Source organism: Coturnix japonica, chromosome 5, assembly GCF_001577835.2.
Source record: "Coturnix japonica isolate 7356 chromosome 5, Coturnix japonica 2.1, whole genome shotgun sequence".
Taxonomy (NCBI): domain Eukaryota; kingdom Metazoa; phylum Chordata; class Aves; order Galliformes; family Phasianidae; genus Coturnix; species Coturnix japonica.
Genome location: NC_029520.1, coordinates 5,373,703 through 5,397,134, shown reverse-complemented (window position 1 = coordinate 5,397,134; position 23,432 = coordinate 5,373,703). Strand labels below are relative to the sequence as shown.

Here is a 23,432-nt window from a genome sequence, read left to right as displayed (position 1 = left end):
TAACACACACAGCATTTGCATGTGCGTATGTGTTACATTCCAACTAAAAGCATGAATAATCCAGTACAATTAAATATGCCAAGATGGAATATGGTGAGCAATTTCTGTTTCAAATGTTATCCATATAAATTCATACATGGCATATTAATTGTACAAATTCTTCTTTTTCGGTATTTGAAACATTTCTCTAGACTTCATGACCCAAAACTGTCTTCCTAAATTTAGCTGGAAGAGCTGCAAAAGCAAACGATAATGTATGTGTCACAATATTAAACACAAGCAGCCTTTTAAATGCAAATTTTTGGTTGCAATGCAAACACTAAAAAAAAAAAAAAAAAAAAGCATGTGAAAACAGTCATGCAGTGATGGATTCTTTATCATTCAGAATATGCCATGTGATTTTTCTACACTGAAATTCCTGAGTGCAATTAGAGGAGACTCGTGGGCACAAGACAATTGCAAGCAGAACTGACAACTTGTGCTGACCTCTAGAAATCGTGCTGCTGTTGAACAGTCAAGCAGTTATAGTTTCTAAAATGCTCCTTAAAAAACTGTATACGAAACAATAATAACAACAAAAACCAACAGGATCACCCACGGATGATTAGAGTTACAACATTTAATTGCTTAATTACTCCCTTTGAATTTTTTTTACACATTAAACAATATATATACATATATATTGTATATTGTATATGTATATTGTAAATATATATTATATATGTATATATTATGAAAAGGTGTTCAATCCTCCAGCATTTAAGCCACTAAGAGACTTAGGCATATAAAGGTACGTTCACTGATCAGAAGTGACTGCATTACTACAGGAAAAAATGCCAACATTTGCCAGTAGAGGACTGCTAACTGACTGTGTGTATGCTCTTTTCCTGCTCACTTAAAAAGAAAACCTTCCTGACCTGGTGGAATGTTTTTATACAGCAGTGGAGCGTGTTACATGATGACAGATCAAACCTCCATGCTAGAGTTAGGATGTGTTAATTATGACTGAAAGAGATCGAAAAAGACCCTGAAACAATTCATAAGGTCCATTTTAAAATTAAGTTTCATCAAAAGGATGGCAAAAAATAATAGTGCTCAAAAATTTCTGAGGGAAAAGGGGGAATATCTTTATGTAAGAAGAATAGCTCAATCACAACAGACTGGGAGGACACCAACATCAAGAGGACAACACCTAGAAAACCAGAAGCAGAAGAATTTTCTTAGCAATCTTCCTGTCAGCACTCTTTCTACGTGTGTTCACAGTTGAGAACCAAGCTCCCTTCATCCCACAAATACTGTAGTCTTCTTAAGAGACAGAGCAAAAAGAATTCAATGGATCTACCTCAGGCTGGCTAAATTCTTGGCAGATTAACTAAGTACCATTCAGGAAAAATAAGCATAATTTAACATCAAGATGCTGGGAGGAAGGGAGGGTGGAGTAAAGACTGGTAGAACTTTGTTACTGGAAAGATGGATTTGCATGCAGGCAAAACTTCTGCAGAATATAACTGCATGTTTGTGTTGGTATTTAAAGACACATCTTCAGTGAAGCACAGTGAAAGATCATAGCACAATCTGGCCTTGAGCAGGACACTTAGGAGACTGATACCCAAAAATGTGCTCATCTATGGTCAAATTTCAATCCTATCTGTGAACATAGCCTAGTATAACTGCTTTGCAATACTTAGTGAAAAATCACACGCTCATAAGTAGACATATCAAGACTTTATGGAGCAAGGATAACTAAGATCACTACCAACTTTAAAAGAAGATACCTACAATCTAACTTTCTTAATTATCTGCACCTAGTCCTCAGTATTTAATTATTCAGAAAATTTATGCACTCTACCTAAAATCAGGTTTCAAATGAAATGAGGCAAGTTCCACCAATCGCTGTTTTCTCAATGAGAAAATAACACTCCAGTAACATCTGAGTTAACTGGAAAGAGAAACTCTTTAAAATCAGTATACTCTTCGAATATCTCCTTGGGGTAAATCAAAGGATAGTATTTACCAAAAATAAGAATCTGATCCTCAGAATAACATGAATGGATTTTAAGTGCCTGTTGATCATGTTAGGTAATCCAGTTCAAAACTCTGAAATCTAAAGACTCTGTTTATGTGTTTCTAGCCTCTAGAATTTGAATTCAAAGCAAGTAACACCTGAACTTTAAGTTCTCCCATTTACATCAAGCTCTCAGTCTGGACCATTAACATTCCCATGGCACCTTGAGAAGGCCAAATGGCAGTGGATTTTTTTGCAGTGAAAAAGGTATTCTGAGATTCACAGAGCTGTCCCACCTGCAGGACTCACCACAGTAGGGCTTCTCAGAGATTATCTATGAAAATCAGGTTCCAAAGGTAAAAAGGGAAAAAGAAAGCCAGCTTTACACCAAAGCACAAGATGCCAGATTATTCAGTAGATCCTGAGTAAAACCTTGGTTAATAACACAAAATATTTCAAAACAGCCTATGCTCTTTGCTCTACACCCAGATAAGATATTTAACAACATTCTGCCCACATAAACATTGGGAAAATATGAATATATTGTCTGGTTGAGTTGGTCTTTTTACTTTTCCTGTCTACTTGCAAGTAAACCTTGCTATTATTTTGCATTTTTATGGCTGAAAAGCTACAGTTTTGAAATACCAAAATAAAGAACACATTTATCAGCATCTTGAATTTACATACGCTTACGTGAGTCTTCTCATCCCAGCACTCTGTAGGGAGTCTGCTGCTAACTTGTAAATGTGCCTGTTCAATTAAGTTTTAAAGAATGCCTTTGTATAGAGAAATAAATAAATGAAAGGAGCATGTCCCCGTCTGCTCTAAGTGCCTTTGTGATGGTGGCTAATAGCAGATGACTTGGAAGCACACACTGAATTTCCTGATAATCTAAAATCACTACACCAGTAGGTTTTCAAAGCGAGGCAGCTACTGGGTTCGTTCCATGTAAACTCAAAAGAACTGGGACTACTTAATTCAGTAACATTTTCAATGTATTTTACTGTTTTTGTTCTCATTCCTGTGCTTACACATGCACACTAACAAAAGAATTTGGCTAATTTAAAAAGATGTCCCTGACTTGTCTCCTTTCTGAAATGGAATTATATTCCTTGCTTTAACCTACTTATCATTTGCTAGACATCTCCCTCATCTACCATATTTTACTTCTGAACGTGGGTAATCAATGCAAACACTGCAGACGTGAGAAATCGCTGAATAACAAATGACTAACAGTCTGGTCTGACAGATATATTCTTCTCAAACAATATTGCGTGCTTTCATTGAAAATACTGACTGAATACTTATGTGTGCCATCCATCTCAAGTGGGTTTTAAGATAAGTGAAGTCAAAGTATACTAACGGTAATTAACAGTTGCTTGGTTTGTTGGGTTGGTTTTTTTTGCCTACCTCAGTATGTTCAGCAGGTGACTTCTTTGAGCTGTATGACTTCTTTGATGCAATATGATCCTTTCCTTCAAAAGTTTAAGTAAACTGTAACCAAAGGACAAATCCACATTACTTTGAAGTATAATGCTAAGGTCAAAGGAGGCATATAGCACAGATAGATAGGGAAATAGCGCCAAACACATGAATACCAGCATCAACACCCAATGGTTGTCAGAAACACTTCGAATGGTACTCATTGAAAATTAAAGTATGCTCTGTAACAATGAGATCCATTTCAATTTTTGGACTGATACAGGATAAAATTCCAAGTGCTTTTTTCCAGTCTGCAAGAAGAAAAAGCACATCAGAAAAATAAAAGGATAAAAAAAGGAATACTAATCAAAGATCCAGTGATGATTAAAATTGAAACATAATAAAACTATTTAATTTTATGCCATTAATGTGTAGGATAAATGAGACTGAAGCAGTATAAAAATTAATCAGAAAGAAGGAAAACTTTAAAAGGAATGACATCCAGAATTTACTGGGCTCATCAGGAACAGCTAAGAGTTGTTTTGGTACTAAAATCATCATGCTTTTAAAACATTTCTTAGACAAAATGTGTCCCCATGCAAGATCTATAGTCTACAGCTGATGTATAAAGCAAATGCTCCCTGTACATATAAAAAAAATACAGACTTCTATGGTTTCATTGTAATAACTTGAAGGTTATATGATAATATTAAGGAACAAGAGATAACAACTAACATAAGAACAACACAGAGCCACACAGCTTAACATAGATTTGAATGAAAATTCCAATCTACTAAATCAGCAAATATTTTAATATTCAGAAAACAAGGTTTGTATTCTATTGTTACATGCACTGCAAGAGCACAATTTTTTTTATTTTTTTTATTTTTTTATTTTTTATTTTTAGCATTTGATTAAGAAAAAAGTTAATTTCATCAAATGAAACAAAGGAGCAGTTGGGAAATCTAGTTTGCAAGAAATTGCTTACATACACTGCATTTTTGACTGAGATTTGAACTTTTGTAGTAGAATAAATACAAATAAAACTGGATGGAAAGTATCTGCCAGGTGAATTTCTCGACTGCAACTGACATGCTACATAAACACCTGCTAATAAGGCACCAAAAACATCCACAGAACTTCAGCTGGAAAGCATAAAGAATTATTTCCCTTAGAGAAGGGACAATGAGTTAATATGATTCAAAAAGGTAAAAATATAACATTAACAATATTATTAGAACTCACAACAGTTAAGAAGTTAAGAAGATGAGATTAAAATTCAGGAGACTGAAGCTCACCTTTAAACCAAATCAGCTCCTCTCACTCTTGAGCTCTCAAAAAGAGATACTCAAAGAAATTTCCAGAACATCTGGCATCACACTTATAACTTGTGCTGCTGACATAGAGCTCTTCCCAAAACATGGTCGTAATGGGTATCTTTCTTTGAGCTCACCAGTTCTCTTTTTAGTAGCCTGTCTTTTGCAGCAGTCCTACAACAGTGCAAAGATTGAAATTTCACATGGAACAAAACTGAGCAGAGAAGAGTAGAAAAATATTAAGACTGACGGGGGTGAACTGGAGGGAAAGTATTTCTAGTTCATTAGCCCATCATCAGCCTAAGTCTCTCGAATTTAACTGAACCATACAAAATAACAGAACTCCATAAGCCAAAGCTTAGCTAACCATGTTGACTTAGTAGCCAAACCATAAAATCTTATTACTTTGGTTTTCTAACACGCAGACAGTGCTCTCATGGCTTCAAAAAAAGCAAGAGGCATTAAAGATTTTACAGGCTACACAGCTCTTATATATTTCAGCAAACAATATTGACATGAGTGTCTTAAAAGGTCACACTGGCTAAGAAAGAAACAATGAATAAAGAATACCTCTGCAGAAAATAAAAACCATGGGATGTTTGTAGCAAGGGAACAAGAAAAAAAGAAACCCTGCTGGTAGCACTGAAACTGGGCCATCTGGAGTTGAGTGCTGCATCGCCCTCCCAACCACTTGCTTGAGGCTTATAAACATCATAATCATAAAAGCATGCTTCTAGAGGGAATAGAAACTGCCCCAGGTAACCATGCCAATGTTAAACCATGATGATTTAGACCTCTAAAGTAAATAGGCCACAGCTATTACAAGCTGAAGAAATTAGGATAAGATAAGGTAATACTGGCAAGGTAATGTCTTTAACAATTTGTAAATGAAGAACAGTGGAGGCAATCCTGTGGAGATTTTCAAGGACATAGAAAGAAATGTGCAACCTGAACAAAACTCTGCTTCTGTTCATGCTTTAGCAGGCAACATATTGCAGGACAGCCAGCAATATGGTATTTTTCATTCCTTAGCCTTGAGAGGATTTCACTACCAGCTTTCTTTTTTTTTTTTTTTTCCCCTAAAATTAAGCCTCCATGAAGTGGTTTCTTGCTGCAAACAGTGAAAATAATCTTAGAGAATTCTAAGGATGGCAAACCAGCAGAAGAGTTCCAATTTCAGCAAGGCAAGTGGGTAAGGTAAAATCCCTTATGGAGTAGTACATTCTGACAGTTTCTCTCCAAATCTCATCCCAGGTCTGATCTGCTGTTCACTAATTACCTGTCTTGTTGCACAGCCCCAGATGTTCCCTTCCTCAAAATCTCAGTTTGCTGCTTCTCTTTCCTGCTGTTTTAAAATAGTCTGTTCTCTGTGTTCAGGGTTAGCAGGATGCTTTTGCACTCTGTAAGAAGACAAGTAAGACTCAGGTAAGTCACTAGAAAAGAATCCAACAGTAAAAAAAATGTGAAATACTGGCAAAAAAAGAAGAAAAAAAAAAAGCAAGGATAAAGTATTGCCTACTTAAGCTATCTTTCTAACCCTATTTTCTCTTTTAAACTACAATGAGCTACAAATAGAAATCTAGCTATTTTTTATTTAGTTCCCAAAGCCAGTCGCACTAAGAGAAAAGTGACTTCTTACATTCAACACAAAGCCCAGTCAATTGGTAGAACTCAGTCATCCTCAAGGACAAACTTGCTTCTGATGCATTAGCTGAGTTTTGAGATTCCATTTGACACATCTGTGTGTCAACAACTATGACTGCAAATACAAAAATAACCCAGCAAGTCACTAATTGAACGTTTTCTGTGTAGAAATGTTATCTGCTTTAATTTACAACAGTGGAAAAAAGAAGGGAAAAATATCCCTGTGATGGAAAAATATACTTTCTCAGTAGTGCCATCTTTGTAAAAGAACGTACTTGCCCTTGTTTCTATAACAACTTTAGGAGACAAAATTCTCTATTTCATATACATATATGTATCTATATATAGAGAGAGTCCGTTTCAACCATACCTCAATCCTGTTTTATACTGCTGTATCTCCCTTTATATTTTTCTGGAAACAGACTAAGGTTGAGATTAATTGGGACCATTATAGGCAAATACAGTAGATTATTTTATTTATTAACCTAATTACAGAAGAACCTTTTAGAAGGTCCACAGCAGCCTAAGCCTTCTCATCACTACTTATTACCAGAATAAATGGTCAATTTAATGTCACTAATACTATCTGAATAGTTTGATATTTATCCTTTGAAGAAGATATGAACAGATAAAGCAATCTTGTCAGAGAAACAAGATTGTAAAGAAAAATCCTACAGGAGAAACATGAATGTCTTCTAGAAAACTTGATGGTATGATGAAAAAAAAATAAAATGAGAGTTTGACATTTTAATACCAAACTAAAACACTGCAGCGTTATCCAGATATTGGAATCCTGCCAGAGTAGCATAGTACATCACTTGCAATACAGGCAACTCCAGCTCAGTTATTGCTCCACCTAAACAAAAGTCAGACCATGACATCCCAAATATGCATTCATACACAGACTCAGAAACACCTTCCTGAGCTCAAGAAGATTTATTTGACCTCTATCTTTACAGCCTGAAAAATAAATTCCTGTGCGTTCTTTCAGCCATAAAGATGATTTCCTATTTTGTCAGATCCTTCTCCTAATTAAATTTCTAAACTCTGTTTTCTAAGTAAGCCACTCCAGATGTTCTACTTTGCCCATTTTTGGCACAGACAGACGTCACAGTTCTGGTTGTTCAAGCAATCCAAATATATTTCAGATAGCATTTCCTAACTAGACAACATGACTGCAGAGAAAAGTCACATAAAAAGTGACTCTACATGAAGAAAATGATAAAAATACCTTCTAGCAGAAAAGAGTAATAAGATGTGCAATTATATAGACAAAGCACGCTTAGTGATGACCTTTCTATATTCATATATTGCTCTGAAATTGCTCTGTGCCTGCTATTTATTTCCATGGAAAATACTACAGATACAAAGAGCACAATAAGGCTATTTGATAGAAAAAAATTTCAGCTACAAACCACTGTTTTTCAGCACCTACCACACTATTAACTAGGAATTTTCACCACTGATGAACAAGAGCCCACATGCCACATTCATATACATCTGCACCAGTGCAGATGAACTACTGTCTCTGATACCACTGCTGAAACACATCACTCACCCCCCACTGTGCTCACATCCAGTGCTTGGCCTCCATAAACATTTACCAAGCATCAGTGAATATCAACGGCTGCAATTTTTGACTCATGGAGGAATTCAGTGACATACCTTTGTTTCATCCGCACTTCCTTGTCAAATGTCCTTCTGTCAGAGTGCTCCTCTGCTGTCATCTGTGATACAGCAACAACATATAATGTAATGCTGTTGGGAAGGTACAGCCTTTACTGCCATACCACCAATGTCTGCCTCTGATGTTGTGAACCAATAAAATAAGAGGCATTACATTTGGAGCAGCACTCATACAATGGCATGATAGCCATTTAGTGTTGTCAGCCTTGAGATTTAGAAAACAAATAAGTGTCAAATACTAAAAAGAATAGTTCAAAATACCTGCATCCGTAAAGCTGTGTATTGCAGTTAGATCAGCCAACATAATCCAGTCAGCTTTGGTACTTTTTATGGCTTAACTTACAAAATCTGGGCAAAATAGAATGCATTTAGAAATGTAGTTCAGTTATATCTTGTTAACTCTACAAACACTGATTTTATTAGAATTACTCTTAGCACACCTTCTATCACTACAAATCCTTGAGAACTGAACGCTGTTATGAAGATGAATGTTAGAAAAAGCTGGACATCGTGGATTACTTACTCTGCAGGTGAGTTTTTCCCTAAACTACCTCATTTCTCAGTTCTACTGCATGCTAGATTGTTTTGAAGTTGGCATCCCACTAAGGCTGGAGGTCTGTTTGTAGCTAACTTCTAAAACAATGATCTAATCTCTTTTTCTGTTACATCTTGGCTTTCCCCTCCTCTCCCCTGTTGTTTTAGGTTTTGGTTTTGGTTGGTTCTTGTTTCTTTTTTATTAATGGGGGGGAGGATATATTTATGCATCCTACTAGATGGCAAAGAAAACAAATCACTTGAGCTTGACAGACAACTAGATACTGGTTTCCAGACTGAATGTCACACTTAAGTAACTGTACTGTTTTCAAGAGCTGAATTAATTTTGGACTTAGAGATAATTCTACATTCTGATGCTCTACTGAAGAACGTTTGCCATCATATCAGAAAAATAATTCAAAAAAGATAATTGATATAGCTACATTAGCAATGACTTGAAGTTTATGGCATACAATACGAAACACAAATGTCATCTAGGAACAGAAATCATTTGCTGAAAAGACTTCAGCATTGCAATGTCTGCTGAGTCGCTTCTTCCATTCTACCTTAGGGCCTCAATTTCCTCACATAGAATTTTAAATCAAAAGTAAATGCACAGAAGGCAATGGAACAATATTATAGTAAAGCCTATCCAAGTGGAGAGAGAATTCAAGATCCTCAGTCTAACCTTTACAGCACCATAAGCAATTCTTTTTATATCTTAGAGAAAAAATAGCAGAGGTCATTAGGGATTTGGCCCTGTTCTAATAAGAATTGAACTCTAGCACATAAATACAGTGAGAAAAAAAGAGAGTTAATATATTTTCTTTTCCTTAAAACAAACAAACAAACAAAAACAACAACAACAAAAACTTCAGAAAATGTGTTTTCCATTAAGTCTACATATTAATTTTTACATAAGTACAATGGACAAAGGTTACTTTTTAATGTTGAATTTGATTAAAATTTTGAAGACGATAGTAGGAAAACATGTTTCCTGCTAATTCCACAACATTGGCTGTTTTCTTCTACTTGAGCCAAATAAAGCACAAAGAATGCATGCAAAGACCACAAATGGCACTGAAATGTCTCCCCAACACATTTTGTCCATGCTACCATTTCTTCCAGCAGTTGCTCACTAAAGAAGGCAGCCTATGCATCCACAGCTGCTTTTAGCATTCCAGGTGGTAAGAAGACAGTTACAGTTTGAGACTGGTAGGAAAAACCTCATGTTGGAGATTAAAATAATCAATCTGACTCCAGAACACTCACATGCTTTGCACCAGATGTAGTGCTACAGTAGCTAAGCAGATTGTCTGTTCACATACTTAACTCCGGTTCTCAGAGAGGCAGAGCAGCTCCCCAGCCATGCATGACAGTCTTCACTCAGACTTGCACAATACCTTTAAAATAGTCAGGTTGGCATATCTGGGTTCTATACTGTAACACGAGAAAAGGCTGCACCTTCAAACATGGCTTCCAAGAAGAAAAAGATAACCTGCATCTTTTGAGGAGCCTCACGATGATAACAAGTAGCTTGAAATATTCTCCCATATTTTAAATAAAAAGATACCATTCTGTTTGCAGAGTCCAGTATAGCCCTATATACTTCAAAGGAGTTAACTTCTCTTTTACGTTAATGGAAATGAAATCAGGATCTGTTCTGAGATATTCAGCGATTGCTATAGGAAACAAAGAAGTACCTACATAGTACACTGGAGTCAGAAAGGAAACAGGATACCAAGGGAACATTCAGCCTTGTGGCCTTACGCTGGCAAGTTTGACTGTTAGACCTTCATGTTCTGATTGATATGGTCTAAGTGCAAGAATGTGCACTTAAAAATAAATGATGAAACTCAGTAAAGCTGCACTGGCTCACTCTGTATGTGTAAAAGTCATAAAAATACCATTAAAATGTATTGTTTAATATCCCAAGAAGCTTTTCCAATGCAATACTGTTTGATTGACTAGTATAGCAGAAAAGCACACAGACAGCCTGAGGAAAACAGGCTGGGAGTGGCATGTGCATGATTACACCATCAATTTCTTCCAGTTATTTTCCCTCTGGGTTTATTGCAGTTGTTTGTTATTTGTAAATGAATGGCAATATATTCCATCATTTAAAATTAAATCTGGTGAATGTTAGCACTCAGTTTAGAAGATGTATTGCAATGGTTGGAGCTGCAGACTAAGAAAAATAACCTTATTGGTCTTAAACTATCCTGTAAAACACAAAAATAAGAACAAAAAAGAACAGAGATGTCACTCGTGAATAGTGCTCTTGTGGAATTAGTCATAAAGAGAACAGGAGGAAGAGTAAAGCACAGTTACAAGTGTTTTCATTTCAATGAATTGAAATCGAGACTTAGCGGCTCTTCCCCAATGCTTAAAGTGAAAAGTGGAAGTGAATTTCAGCCTATGTTAATGTTATTCAAACAAAAGGCTAATGTAACCTTATGGTTTCTTCACTCTTGTGTACACTTTTCTTCACCCACTGAAAACAATAACAAACAGTATTAGCTTTGTGTCCAGTTAAAAACTGATTCATTAAGAACTTACGATGAGCATTTCCTTTTTCTCCTAAGCTCCTAATTTGTAGTGTGGTAACCATTCTGCACTAATTTCACCCACAGACAAATATTACATTAAACCATGATCTTAATAGCTGATCCACCTTAAGGCTTTCAATCACCTTGCAGTGCACTTTGTCTCTGATATTCTCACCAGCTCATGGTCCTTAGTAATGAAAAAATTTGAGATACCCTGAGTTTGCAGTCTAAGACCCAATACTTTACTGTTTTGATAAACACTGCAATTTTGCCAGATGTTTATAAGATTTCTTTTGTTCCTCTAGAGCACATGGACATGATGAGATATAAACTTAACAAAAATACATTTTTACGGACAGAAAAAAAAGTCTCTATAAAGTATACCTTTACACACTAATAAAACATCTATGAGTTTACAGACAGACTATGAATATAAATTGCAAATAGAGTGAATATAGTTAAAGTGGTTCAGAGGCGTGAAAGGAGTTCACAGTTCTCAGTTTCTCTTGCTGCCCTTCATCCTTCTCTTGCTTCTACAAATGACATTATTCTCTTGGTGAGTTTACCATTCACTTGGAATGTGGATGCATTTATCTATCTGAACCATTTAGACAATAAGCCTCCTGTGTCACCTTCTATGCCACTGGTCTCTGTTGATACATACCACAACTTACAAACTCACCAAGCAGGCAGATAACACATAAGGTTTAGCACATTTAGCACATCTGTGGTGCATTCAATCTGACAGTGGCAATGCTGAAGAGATTTTAACAGAAACTGAATCAGATGCAAAATCTATATTAAATGTATAATTTCTACTGTTTACTCTATAGTATTTTATACGTGCATTTCTTAAAGCTAAACAGAAAGTTACCGCTTTAGAACTGAAAAACTCGATTTTATATGCTCATATATTTTCTCAGATAATTATTTGGAATTCAGAGTCATATAATAAAGGAAAACCTACCTCTCCCAAACAAATGGAATTTGTTATTCATAGCCACAGTCATTAATTCTCAGTGTGAATGAAGCATAGTTTAGAGCGAGAAAACATTCAGCATATGTTTTGTCCAATATTTTTTGCCCTAAGATGAAGCAGACCTACATTTGTGCAATTTCTCACCTGCTCTTGGGTTGCTTCAGCTCTACCATCTGTGGGGAAAAAAGCTGCTTTATCAACAAATATTGAGCTTCATTCTCTGGAAAAAAGAGGAATTCAATGAATGGCTTTATGAATAGGCTGTCTGAATTATTCATTACACAAGCATTTACTTTTGCTTGGTTAAACACACAAAAAGAATGCTCATTTACAATCATATGTTCTAGTTCTCTCCAAAATGAAAATTCATTCTGAGAAATAATGGCCAAATTAGTTAATTTTCATATGTACTAATATTCGTTTATTCCACAGTATCAGCTCTAGCTCGTGCACTTTATTTTAAAAACCATTATTTCATAGACGAATTAATTATTGAAAGATTAATTCCTTTTTTAAATGATCCTCATTGTTTTTCTAAGCTTTTCAAGAAATATGACAGCAACTTTCATTTTAAAACAAAGGATTTTAGAAAAGACTTTGTTTTGTTTTTTAATTTGATGCATCTGAACAAACCAGTCAATCAAATTTACATTCCCTAAGGGGAAAAAAAACACCTTCATACTGTGGGCAAAAGAAATCTCAAAAATAATTTCCAAACAAGCAAACGCCTACTTTAAATTTAAAGTTCACAGTGAAAATTTCAGCCCAAAAGAAGAAAACTCAGAAACTTCTTATGAAGAGAGAGTTCGTTTGGAGAAGAGGCCAACCTCAAATGATAACCAAATGGAGGGCTCTCTCTCAACAGGCTTACCAGTTTATTCTGCTGTGTAATAACAAGGCATAAATATAGATGGGATATGAGTTTACTCAAGAAAGGCCACAGATATCAATAGCTAATTTTATGCACCTTAAATGTTCCACAGAAACGTACCAAATAATGCATTTAATAACAATGACATATTTATCTCATTGGATACTGTGGGAGAACAAGCAGGCAAAGACAGGTAGTGAGAACCAGATTGCATCACAGGAAACACTTGAAGCAGCAGTAAGAATGTATGAATGTATGATGAATGTAACAATAATTACATAATAAATCTCTAAAAAAAAAAAAAAAGAAAAAAGAAAAAAGAAAAAAAGAATAAATATCTCTGGAGAAGAAAATAGTTTCATTTCTATTGAAAGGATACAAATACATGCAAAGCTTCAAAAATGTTTTGGATGAATATTTTTTTGGATTTGGTGAATTAAAAATTCATTTCTATCACTCCAAATAGAAAATAAAGCTGGATAGACAAGTGTTTCTCTCAAAATAAGTCAAGGTAGAAGGCTGCCTTAGAATTTTTCACAATTTTAAGTGACAATACCTAAAAACCAATACCTAAGTGCACACACACAACAAGCTAACTGTTGGAAATAAGCACAGTCTGCAAAACCTCCAGTCTGCCCTGAAGTCAATATCAAGCACCCTACTGCCTACCCTCCTCAGGCATACCTGTACGTTACTGAGAACTCTAGACTGATAAGCTGAATTAAAACCTCTATAAGAAGTTTCATCTTCAAAGTAGACCGCCCACCATTACAGGCAATCATAATTATTAACAATGATGATGCTGTATGCAGCAGGTAGGAGCAGGGTAATGTAAGGAGAGCAAAGGTGGCTTATATACTATAGAACAAATAGAAATATATTAACCGAAAATTCAAGTCATATGGGAGTGTAAAGCTGCCAAATTAAAATTAGCATTAACATACAATAGCAGGCAAAGGCAGAACCTCCAAACATTTAAGTCTGTAAATATAGTAGAGAATAAAAGTTCATTTCAGCCAGCTATTTCTTCTTACTCAGAAACTTCCCTGAACCCCCCCCCCCAAAAGCTGCTATGCACAATCTGTCATATGAAAAGCAGTAGAATAGTAGACATATCAGAAAGCTTGATTTTTTTAATACTGTATTTAAAAAGTAAAAAGTAAGAGTTATTAGAAAATGCTGACACAAGTTAGATAGAGGTGGGAGGATGAGAAAGATTATTAACGAAGAGATTTAAAACAAGCTGTACATGAGATGGCCTAAATTTCCTTACTGCTCAATTTTATGGCTGCCTTTTTCATTCAACTATAGCCATTTTAATTTGATAACTCTCATATAAACAAGTTTCTTCATCCAGTAGATATCACTGAGAGATAAAGGAACTTCACAAGTACGACTGACTGAAGCGAGCCTATGTTGTTGTTTCTGACCTTAGTGCTAGTTGGCATCATGTTTAAAAAGAAACCCCAAAACACAGAACTCCGGCATGAAAACCAAGATGTACTGCTAAGAGACTTCAGCTGAAGCAGATTCCTGGGAAGCTGCCACGAGGAGAATGGTACCGGGAGAACTGGTGTGTTGTTTTTGTTTTTTTTTAAACGGAAAACTTTTTAAAAGCAAATCTGAGTGTAAAGAAAGACTGGAAAATTTGGAAGAAGGCCCACTTGGCTTAGCAAGGAGCTTCTTGATAAAAACACTAGAACATAAATAGAAACAGTTAGAAATGGGTAAGGTGCAAAATTAGAGTATAAATGAATTGTTTGGGTACTTAGGAAGAAAACATCAAGAAGGCTAAAACTCAGCTGGAGCTAAACGTGTCAACAGATACGAGAAGTAACAAGAAGGGAGTCTACAGGTACACCAGTTACAAAAGGAAGCTGGAGAAAATGAAGGTGTGTTGCTGGGTGAAGGAGACCAGAATGACCACAAATGAGGCAGGACAGTTTCAAATAGCCAAATTTTCTGCTTTCAAGACAGCTGAGACTCAACCTACACCTCCAGAGGAATTAGCATGTGATGAGGCAACAAGTTAAAGGCTCCCTAAAGAATTTGCTTGCATTCACATCTATGAAACGGAATGGGATTTCAGTAAGGGCACTGAAAGGGTTGGCTGAAAAATCTTTCTTGGTTTACTGACCGTAACATTTCTGCCAGGTTCTCAAAAACTGAGAAAATCTACAGCATGCATAATGATATTAACAACATGGACAGAAACTGGAGAAAAGGATTCCAAACCACCTTTTCAGAAATTATTGCAAAAGATTGGTTTAGAAAAAGAGGTGTACCCCTCAGATAAACAGTAAGATAGTCTGGAAATAGGATAGCTTGTGTGAAGGTAGCAGCTGTAATAATGATGTGCAGATCGGATCAGATGCAGTAGATGACTCATTTCTTTGGCCTTCTATGGTGTCTAGCATGCATAGTTAATTCATTCTCCAGCACCCGCCTGCTAAAAATGTCTCTTTTAGTGTGCCCTCCAGGAACAGAGAAGATTTAGGATATTTTGCACTAATTTCTGTGGCTTTAAGGTACAGAAATGTAACTTTTTTGATAGGAGAAGAAAGAAAGAGCCTTACTGAAAAAAACAGTTATATCAGTACAGAAGAGTAGCAATTCAGACTTGTCACTTTGCTCCCAGTGAATCTGGACAACGTGTAGAAATAACCATTCACCAAACCTATCTTTTGTTTTATCTTTATAAAAACATACTGGGTTTAAAACAATGGGTTTATGCAACAAGGTTTTGTTAGTTGAAGCATTACAGAGGTGGCCAATGTGAGCAGAGTCCAGCTGCTTCATGTCAGACCAGAGCCAGTTTTAGCTGGCTCCAATGGGACCTGCTGCTGGCCAGAGCAGAGGCACAATCAATGCTAAGTGTGCCCTGGGAGAACAGATTTAAGGAAGCGAAAATCTGTTGTGAAACAGCAGCTGGGAGAGAGGGGAGAGAAATGGAAGAGAAACAGCCCTGCAGACTGCAAGGTCAGTACAGGAGGAGTTCCAGATGGAGCAGCAGAATCCCATAAAGGATCATTTTGGGAAGGATTGCGTTCCACGGGAGGGACCATGTGTGAAGCCGGGGTAGGAGTAAAGGAGATGAAATATGGGCTGATCATAGCCCCAGCACCCTGTTCCACTGCAACGCTTCTAGGGGGAGGAGTCAGAAGAAGATGGATGGGGAGTGAAGGAATTTTTAGTTTGCTTTTAGTTTCTCACTGCTCTAGTCTGTTAGTAATAGGCAATAAATTACATTAATCTCCCTACACTAAGTCTGTTTTGCCTATGACAGTAATTGGTGAGCAATCTCCCTGTCCTTATCTCAACCCTTGAGCCTTTTTCCATCATATTTTCTCCCTTTCTTCTTTAGAGGAGGGGGAGAAAGAGAGAAGCTGCAGCAGTTCTGCTCTCCATCAAGGTGAAACCAGCACATAATCACGTTAAAAACAAAGTTAATAGTAATTACTTTCACCTTCCCTTATAAATGAAAGTTTGATTATGAACAGGTAAGACTTTATAGAATCTTTCTGACAGCGAAGCAATCCATGAGCAATCACACCCACTTGACTGTGTCAGTGTGTAATACAAGACATATTGAGTTTTCATAAAATAAACATTTGCAAAATGTACACTGCATATTATTTATGCATTTGTTCTCTGAAACACACTGTAATGCTAAATGTAGCAGCGTGAACATATGAGCTAGCCTTCCTACAGCCAGATTCAGCTGCCTTTAGGGAACACTGCATCTGGATCTCTCATGAAGTACTGCAAATGACCAAGAGCAGTAAGCTTCCTACTCTAAAAAACAGATCATCTCCTGCTTTGTTTCAGGAGTTACCATTATGCTACAGCAGACTTCAGAGATGTCTCCACAACTGTTGGCAAGCAATCATTTATTTCTCCCCTCAAACTGTATAAAGAACTGTATAAAGAACAATACAGCTGCAAGTTGAGGCGAGCAAGATTCACTAACTCCCTAAATAGCAGCTGCTTCATTTTCTGTTGGAAAAAATAAGTGCATCTACTCGAGTGAGAGTGTTAAGAAGCCTGGACTGAATGAAATAAGTATCACCATGAGAAATGAATCTTGCAGCATAACCTGGGCAAGAATGAAGTGAAATTGCTAAATGAGGATTGCTTGCAATGAGCGAACTAGTTTCATTCTGACTGCTGATGAGGAATCATGTCTTGGGGATAAAAAAAAGTGATGCGTCATGCCAATAATATCATTGCCACTATAGCTACAATGCCCAGTGACATTTACTTAGCTGGATATCCACTCAGGCTAGAGTATAGGATACCTATAGCACTAGAGAGCTCCAGAAAGTATGTAGATAAGGTGGGATCACACACTTTTTCAGAGTACCCTGTTCTCTCCATTAACTATACAAATAATAAAACAATGAAATACGGTTAGATATCTAACTAAGATGGATAACATTTACAGTTATTGTCATCTACCCTAAATGATACTTTTCATAATGTAAAGAGTAAATAAAAATGTCACCTCATAATTGAAGGGAGGGTGGGTAGTGTACAGAATGCGCAGAAACATTCTCAACAGGTCTATTTATACCAAATATTATAGCCATAGCGGCTTGTTTTAATACAAACACAAATGGTATCAAATCCTCTTAGCTCTGTTCTACTCAACAGAATTTCTGATGAATTGTAACAACTTCTTACTAATCAAGGAAGGAAAGATTTGTCCTGTAAATCATCTCGTTACCCTTCTCTGCACGCCTATCCCCAACTCTTTTCCAGTGAAGATACTGGTTTCCAGTATCATCAAGACACTGGTTCCAAAGATGCTGGTTGTCTGTAATCTTAAGCAATTTAATGGAGCTTAAAACCACAAACCAGCAGATTTATTATTTTTTCCTCAAACTGAGATGGTAGAATTAATGGAGCACATTGAAGTATTCAAGGACATGGACAAATACACCTCAACTACATAGATACAATAAGCACTGATGTCAACAGCACTGTATTAATTATGGGAAAGAAAATCTAAGCAAGATCATGCAACGGGTTCAAAAACACCTTTTGGCAGATACTAGAAAAGATTCGGGAAGAAGTAATAACAGAAGAAAATTAAGGCAACATCTTCCTCTCCATCAGTCTACATTTCTGTCCCCCAGAGCGTACTACATTACCACAAACACTTAAAGTATGAACTCAGGAACCACATACGACTTATTCTTGAATCTTGAAGGAGGGTCATACTCAAGAGAATAAGACAAAAATTCATCCAAGAATTACACTGATAATTAGAAGTGATAGATATTCACCAAGAAAGACACTGAAGAGAAGGGCAAGTGCTTAAAGATGGAATTCTAGAGCATAGCAGTATTAGTAAAATATAACCTGTACATTTCTTATTCAATTCCCAAGAGAAATAACTGTTTTCATTATTATCTTAGTCTTACTGGTCTGTCCTTGAATTGACTGGAAAACATTCATTCCAAAAATATCACATGGACATGAGATATTATTTATGAAATGTAGCAGTCCCAATTTATATTAAATTGTTATTTATTATATTATTGGGTATATTATATATACATACATACATACATATATTATTATATATATATGTATATATATATATACACACACACATATTATATGTATATATATTATATAATTATATAATAATATATATTATTATATATTTTATTGTTATTTATATTAAATCTCCTTACAGTACTTTGAGAAAAACAAACTGATCAGCATCTGGTCTATATTCTATATCAAAAGCTTTGATTTTTTGGTTGCTATTTCAAACTATTCTTTTTTTTTAAGAATATTTACATATTTTTATGTTATTATATATTGTTATTTGCACTTCAGGTGTTTGCAGCAATGTCTACATCTTCACTCAGCATTTTTTCTGATCAGCTTAAGAAAAGCCACCTATGAAAAAACAGTTATTATTGTTAAATCATGCAATATAGGCAAAAAAAAAAAAAAGGAGAAAGTGTAACCCTTCCCTTGCAGTTGCTATATACTCACATCCCACTGCCAGCTGCCCCAGTATTTATCTAATGGTGCTGTAGTAGATGCAGCCAGGTGTCCTCCAGGTGCTGTGAGCAGACTGACATTCCTCATTCATCACAGAGTAGCCATACATCTCTCACTCCTGCTGCAGGTTGCTGAAACCATCCATTAAGTCTACTATTAACACAATATTAGATCGCTGAAATTCCACCCTTTGTTCCTACTCTCAGGGTAGCAGCACAAATATGTTGCTTCAAGTGTATCATTCGAACGTGAGCTTGGGATTGATTCTACCTCACAAGGCTTTCAAAACACGTTTCTGGGCAGCTTGAAAGAATGACATATCTAAGTTGTGATTAGACAGCTACTGCAATGCATTCCATTTCATGTAGCCTTTAAAAAGCAATAATTAAAAAATGTTCTATGATTGATTTAGCCTTTTAGTTGGCACTGTCAGGAAGCTGGTATGAAATTTAATGAATGGGAACAAATTGTGAAATAAGATAATTCTGTTATGATGGCTCATCTGAGATTAAAAAGTAATAAGAGTGTGCAGTATATGCAAATTCTGCTAACAACCTCCTGAAGGTGTCCAGAGGAGCTCCACCAAAGGTTAAGTAACATTGCCATTTTCACACCTGTATTTGCGTGGCACATCTCATCTTCCAGCAAATATGATCCTGGCTGTGGAATGAAAATCACCTCAGATTTTCTTGTAAACATAGTTAATGAAGGATATGTAGACTACGCGTTTGATCCTCTAGCAGACATTATTAATTCCAGGCAGGAGACCACAGCATGCTTTCTTGGATAGTGTAATTGCCAATCAAATCCTTGTATTTGTTCCATAGTTTTGACAATCAATTTAGCAGAATTTGTTGTTGATTTTTGTTTGTCTCTGGTTCTTTTTTTCAGATCATCCTTATAAACCCTCAGAGAAAAGCTCAATTTTGACTCAAAAACTCTACATTTTTATTCTGCATCTTTAGGAGAAGAATATCAAACTATATTATTTTGCTCATTGTGTTTTAACTTATCTGTAGGACAAGACAGGCAAGTAAAACAAGCAAATTAAATAACAAAAAAATCTCTCTTTACCATTTTGAGGTACTGCATGATGTTAAAATGTCTTGTGTCATTTTGCTAAAGACAAACAAATTAATGATTAAAAAAAAATAGGAGTAGGTAACAGATCTGTATCCACACACTCTGATCGTAACAGAGAACAATTCCCCCACTGCAGTCCAAAGAAATCCCGAATTCAGTAACATTGTTTAAAAGGAATATTACATTGATTTGATACTGCCAACATATAATAGATCAGAAAGAGTAAAAGCGAGATGACATCATCTACTCTGAGCTATTTTAAGGCCATTATTACAACTAGACTTCAGAAATGGCCTCTAGACAAAAACTTAGTCTGCAGACCTAGAATTATTTTCACTTTTTCCTAAGAAAAGCATTCTTCAATGTCTGTAATGGTAAATTTTCTCCTTGAATAAGATTTCATGACAGTGTGAAACGCTGCAGAATATAACAACCATGTCAAGGATGCACCAAAAACAATAATGCAAGGGGGAAATATTGAAAACTGCCTATGCTTCATTGTCTGAACAGGTTGCTGTGAAAGCAGACCTAATATCACTTGCAGTTCAGAGACCTCCTAAGAACATAGAAATAAAAGGTTACCTCTTTTTAGTCTTGATCTCATTTTTGTTTGCTTTTCAAGAAGGCACTTGTATATTGAGTCATGGAAAATAGCAGGTAATGTGAGATCTCATTGATATGATTGAGAATTTTTAATATTTGAGTTCTGCAGAATTATGGACTTTTGTAGATATAGGGATTAAACAGGATTAACTACGTGAATACTGTGCAAAACAAGCATCTGCACTGTTTCTACAAATGACTGATGAATTTTAAAACATGGGGTTTCTAATTCAGTATAGAGTATTATTACCAAGAACAGTAAACAGCAGCAAGACATACTTCTAAAACTCCTAGATGTACAGTAAACCAATAATGATGAACAACCAGCAAGTACAACCAATGCAAGGTCTAATGAGAGACCAAGCTCTTTTCTCATCAGATAGCCTTGAAAATGCATTTGAAACAAAACATCTCAATAGTGCATGAAAACTGAAAGTAACTGATGATAAATATCAGCAACATCCATGTAAAAAACAAATCTGTATATATTTCCAAAGCTGGGAAGCGTACCAGCTTTGAGTTGCTCAGAAAGACAAGTATATCCAAAATTACTCACGCTAACAAAGTAGCAAGAGATACGTGAGGAAAGGGTAGTCCTGCTCTGTTTCAGAATTGCAGATTCCATTGCTCGGCACGTCACTTTTAAAGTCAATTCTATGCTTGGCTTGACATTCAAGAATTGGTTTAAGTATATTCTCCCAGTACAAAAATAGAATCCTATTTGCTATCTCACAGAGGTCTCATGAATGTGCTAAATAGGTCTAACTTAGGATTTGCCTAGCTGGATGGGTGCAGACAGCTGTGTGTGCATTCTGCCCCAGCCAAAATGTGCCAGAAAATGAGCCAGCTCCAGTACATAAACAACAGAGCCACATTATCAAGGCTCTGATCTGGAATTAATATATCTATCTCTCAACATGGACTAAAGCTGAAATAAACCTTCTGATTATTTGATGTCTAAATATGTTTTGTACTGGCAAACAAAGTAGAAAAGCATACTGCAGAAACATTTCATTAAGTGGTGAAAGGGTCTATTTAACTATAAATCTTTAAAAGAAAATCCAAAGTGGCAGTTATTATTTTCTCTTAATAAAAAGGTTAGGACCTGTACCAATTTCTTTAGAAAATAGGCATTCTTGTTTTGGCAATCATAAAGTACCACCACTAGTTCAGAAAGGCCTACAGAGCATCATAAGTCTTATGGCTTGGCTATGTCTTGAAAGCTCTTCAAGACAAAGTGAATGTAGCATGAGCTAAATTTGATTTAAGTTCATGTTTCTGTTCATTGAAGAGCAGTTTCTCAGACCAGAATTTCAATGGAACCAATTGGTTCCATAGGGCAACCAACCCTTCTTCAATGAAGAAAAGTGCCTAAAACCCCTGTTCCTGCCCTTAAAAGCAAATGGAAAACCCCCATGGAGAAAAAGCTGATTTTTCAGGAACAGTAACTGCAGTGCTTGCTAATTTTAACAGAAGTGACAGGGCTTGTAAAATCCTTTTTTCCAACATTTGCCATATGATCTGAAAATCTTCAAGCATTCTCTTGGGGATTCTAGTTCTGTGCTAAAAACACTTAGTTAATTTCAGCAACATTTCACTCTGATACATGTATTTCTTCTGTTTTCCAGAGGGATAAAGATTCTTCTCGGTTGCTGCAATAGTTTCAAATGAGATGTATCTGAGCCGCAGTAGTACCTCAATGGTAGAAAAAAAATAAAATAAAAATCAATTCTCATTTCTAGAATGCTTCAGAAAATACAGAAAAAATAAAGAGAAGGAATAAATTGGTTCTAATAGAGGCTGATGCTTTTTCAGCATCAACTTTTGAATGAAACTTTTCAACACTCAACAAGGAAACAAATGTGAAAGGAACTAAAAAGACCAAAAGGGGTCTTTTTCTACCTAGAAAGAGTATTCAGTATTCACAATAGCAACATCATCATATTACGTACCTCTAATTTTCTGTTCTGAACATCATTATTTCAGAAAAAACATTAACCCCTTCCTAACATGCCAATTACTTGTACCTTATTTTACACGCTGTTCTTGAACATATACACATACAACTTGCAGAAAATTATAGCCCCGTGCAATAAATAATAGCAAGAAGTTATGCTGTCAAAAATTAATAAATAAATAAATAAAATAAGACAATCATGAAAACATAGAAAATAAATACAAACCAAGCAGTGCCTATACTATAAAAGCAGTATCATCACATCATCTTAAAGCCATCTTGCTTTTTCAGTTGGGAGGGTGGGGGTGTTAATCTTGGGGGGAATTAAGAAAAGAAAGCTTAGAAGACAATTGAGTGAGGGGAAAACAGAGGAAGAAAAAAAAAGGAAAAAATAAGGAAAATAACTGAAGATAAGACTGGGCTAAATATGACTTTGCTGGACTACTATTTGACTTCCATTCTGCATGGAAGAGAAAGCATCACAGATGTTTTTTTGTTTTGTAAATCCAATTGTTGCAACAAGACTACAGTGATTGTTAAAAGAAAGCATGAGCTCAGAAATAGCTCAGAATAGTTCAGAAATATCTTTTCTTCAATAATAAAGCAACTGATCATTGTGCTGAAACGATAGGCCTTCCCTTTATTAATAGATAATTCACTCAGCCTAGAAACGAGTGTAGGGTTTTCCTAATCCTGTAAAAATAAGCAAATGGGTAAAAAGATTTAGCTTGTCAATCATACGCTGTAGGAAAGGTGAATATA

General features: G+C 35.8%; 1 long non-coding RNA gene across 2 annotated transcripts in view; it reads right to left on the bottom strand.

The window, feature by feature from the left end:
• Positions 1–8,267, bottom strand: part of LOC107314376 — a 51,898-nt gene extending 43,631 nt beyond the window's left edge. The window contains exons 1-4 of one of the 2 annotated variants that reach the window (XR_004307509.1): positions 8,053–8,267; positions 6,023–6,143; positions 4,726–4,917; positions 3,416–3,499 (exon numbers count right to left, since the gene is read on the bottom strand). This is a non-coding gene — a long non-coding RNA (uncharacterized LOC107314376). The remainder of the gene's footprint in view (positions 1–3,415; positions 3,500–4,725; positions 4,918–6,022; positions 6,144–8,052) is intronic. The other variant, XR_004307510.1, reaches the window with a different exon arrangement.
• Between the last annotated feature and the right edge of the window lie 15,165 nt (positions 8,268–23,432).